Source organism: Heteronotia binoei, chromosome 15, assembly GCF_032191835.1.
Source record: "Heteronotia binoei isolate CCM8104 ecotype False Entrance Well chromosome 15, APGP_CSIRO_Hbin_v1, whole genome shotgun sequence".
NCBI classification, from domain to species: Eukaryota; Metazoa; Chordata; class Lepidosauria; order Squamata; family Gekkonidae; genus Heteronotia; species Heteronotia binoei.
In genome coordinates this window covers 65,267,048-65,270,290 of record NC_083237.1, presented here as the reverse complement: position 1 = coordinate 65,270,290, position 3,243 = coordinate 65,267,048, and the positions used below count along the sequence as shown (strand labels likewise).

The following is a 3,243-nucleotide window of genomic DNA, read 5'->3' as shown; positions in this document are numbered from 1 at the left end:
AGGAACTGGTCTGATAGGGTGGCTAAGAGCAGATGCTGTGGGTGGGGAGGGCTCCCCTCCCCTGGAACCACACAGCAGCCCGTGAGCGTTATTTGTGCATATGGCCTGTGCATTCTCTCTCTGTGCGTGTGCGTCACCACCATTCCCACCACTTCGCCTTGATAACAGCATGCGTCTTGTCAGGAAAGGGCCCCCATGTTCTAGGAGGGGCTTCATCTGTGAAACTAGGGACAATGAGTCATCCATGCAAGGCAGCAGCAAAGGCTGAATGGAGTGTCTTTGGTGGGGGAAGAGACACACGGACACATAGTCCAGGTCTACGTTTGAGAGATGCCTGGAAAACTCATTTTATCAGTCACTTTTGACATGGACTAAAAGCATGCAGGGAGAGAAGGCGGCACAGCACAGCCTGTTCTGGCCAGATCTCAGGAGCTAAGCCGGTTCAGCCCTGCTTAGTCCTTGAGTGGGAGACCACCAAGGAAGACTCTGGAGAGGAAGGCATTTGCCTTGGAAGCCCCTGGCTGGAGTTGCCCTGCTTAGTCCTTGAGTGGGAGACCACCAAGGAAGACTCTGGAGAGGACGGCATTTGCCTTGGAAGCCCCTGGCTGGAGTTGCCCTGCTTAGTCCTTGAGTGGGAGACCACCAAGGAAGACTCTGGAGAGGAAGGCATTTGCCTTGGAAGCCCCTGGCTGGAGTTGCCCTGCTTAGTCCTTGAGTGGGAGACCACCAAGGAAGACTCTGGAGAGGACGGCATTTGCCTTGGAAGCCCCTGGCTGGAGTTGCCCTGCTTAGTCCTTGAGTGGGAGACCACCAAGGAAGACTCTGGAGAGGAAGACATTTGCCTTGGAAGCCCCTGGCTGGAGTTGCCCTGCTTAGTCCTTGAGTGGGAGACCACCAAGGAAGACTCTGGAGAGGAAGACATTTGCCTTGGAAGCCCCTGGCTGGAGATGCCATAAGTCAGCCTTGACAGCACTTTCCACACACACACACACACACACACACACACCAGAATGCAACTGATATTTTACCTGAAAGCTGGACAACGAAGGAAGCAGACAAGAAGAAAGTAGTTTCCTTTGCAATGGGGTGCTGGAGGAGAGTTTTACAGATATCATGGATGGTCGCCAAAATGAAATAAGTGGGTTCTAGCTCAGATCAAGCCTGAACTTCCCCACATTCTGAGAAGACGAGAGCTCCAGGTGGGCAACTATGTTGGTCTGAAGCAACAGTACTTTTTGGCATAGCTCAGGAACTTGAGGAAGGATCAGGAGCCCTCTTGAACTCAGTGGCTCGTGAGACATTTTTAAAATTCAAAATGAACAAAATATTTTCTTTAACATATTGGGGGAAAGTCTTTGCTCTGCTGCTTCAGACTATCAAGGCTCCCCCATGATCTGATCCCTAGTGGAGACCCAAAGTGTTCACCACCAAGGACGCTCAGAGGCGGTTGGCCATTGCTGGCCTGCACATCACAGCCCTGGCCGCCCATCCAAAGACTAGCCATGGCCCGCCCTGCTTAGCTCCGGAGATCAGATTAGCTCAGAGTTCCAGGTCAGTTCCAGAGGGCTTGCCCAGGAGAAGGCCTAGATAAACATATGAATCCGCCTGACACTGAATCAGACTCTGCGAGTCCATCAAATTAACTGTCTTCTGCGACAGCAGCAGCTCTCCAGGGTCTCAGGTGGCGGTCACCTCCCATCTGGTCCTTTCAACTGGAGATGCTGGGGGCTAAACCAGGGACCTTCTGCATGCCAAGCAAATGCTCTGCCACTGAGCCACACGGTCCCTCCCATCTCAGGAACGTCTGTGTTCCCTTCTGCTGTCATATAGATGAAGATATGAAGCTGCCTTCTACTGAATCAGACCCTCCTCGGTCCATCAAAGTCAGTCTTGTCTACTCAGACTGGCAGCAGCTCTCCAGGGTCTCAAGCTGAGGTTTTTCACGCCTACTTGCCTGGACCCTTTGTAGTTGGAGATGCCGGGGATTGAACCTGGGACCTTCTGCTTACCAAGCAGATGCTCTACCACTGAGCCACCATCCCTCCCCTTAGAAATATGAACATATGAAGCTGCCTTATACTGAATCAGACCTTTGGTCCATCAAAGTCAGTATTGTCTTCTTAGACTGGCAGCGGCTCTCCAGGGTGTCAAGCTGAGGTTTTTCACACCTATTTGCCTGGACCCTTTTTTGGAGATGCCAGGGATTGAACCTGGGACCTTCTGCATGCCAAACAAATGCTCTGCCACTGAGCCACACGGTCCCTCCCATCTCAGGAACGTCAGTGTTCCCTTCTGCTGTCTTATAGATGAAGATATGAAGCTGCCTTCTACTGAATCAGACCCTCCTCGGTCCATCAAAGTCAGTCTTATCTACTCAGACTGGCAGCAGCTTTCCAGGGTCTCAAGCAGAGGTTTTTCATGCCTACTTGCCTGGACCCTTTTTTGGAGATGCCAGGGATTGAACCTGGGACCTTCTGCTTCCGAAGCAGATGCTCCACCACTGAGCCACAGCCCCATTCATGGCTCTCCAGGGTCTCCAGCTGAGGTTTTTCACACCTACTTGCCTGGACCCTTTTTAGTTGGAGATGCCGGGGATTGAACCTGGGACCTTCTGCTTACCAAGCAGATGCTCTACCACTGAGCCATTGTCCCTGTCCTTACTATCACCCAGCAGAAGGATCACTTCAGCTTGCTTCCAACGACTTTACTGCCTGTCCTCTCTCGGAACAAGGGGCTGAGCTTTCAAGAGGCTTGGGCTTTTCATAGCAGTCTGGTACCGCCCCCTGGTGGTTAATCTCGGAGGGAGAGAGAAGAGCCCCTCATGCTGCTGGAAACTTTACACATCGCTGTCTGGGGAGGGGCCGCGGGGGGGCGGGAAGAAGATGAGCTGTCACGGGGGGGGGGGGGTCCTTCTCAAGTGGGAAGGGTGACAGTTTACACTGTTGCATGCTGAGCAATGTACATCCAGGCACCCACTTCCCATTTCTGAACAATTCTCATGCTCAGGTACACAGAGCACATTTTTGCATATTTTTTTTAATTTTAAAAACTGCATTGAATAACAATGGGGAATGATAATCACAGTTAAGCAGTCACAGAGCTGCCCCTTAACAATCATTCCACGACATCGAGAGCCTGACTTCCTCCCAGATCTTCAACGGTTATTCACAGTTTAGAGTCCTCCACCAGAAGGGCTCCCTGCGGAGCTCTGAGTTCTACTCAAATCTGTCAAGGCAAAGGAAG

The 3,243-nt window shown here is 51.9% G+C and overlaps 1 non-coding gene across 1 annotated transcript; it reads right to left on the bottom strand.

Annotated features, from left to right (window-relative positions):
- Window positions 1–2,443: 2,443 nt before the first annotated feature.
- TRNAP-CGG (transfer RNA proline (anticodon CGG)) lies at window positions 2,444–2,515 on the bottom strand. Its single transcript has one exon. It is a non-coding gene; the product is annotated as a tRNA-Pro (tRNA).
- Window positions 2,516–3,243: the final 728 nt, after the last annotated feature.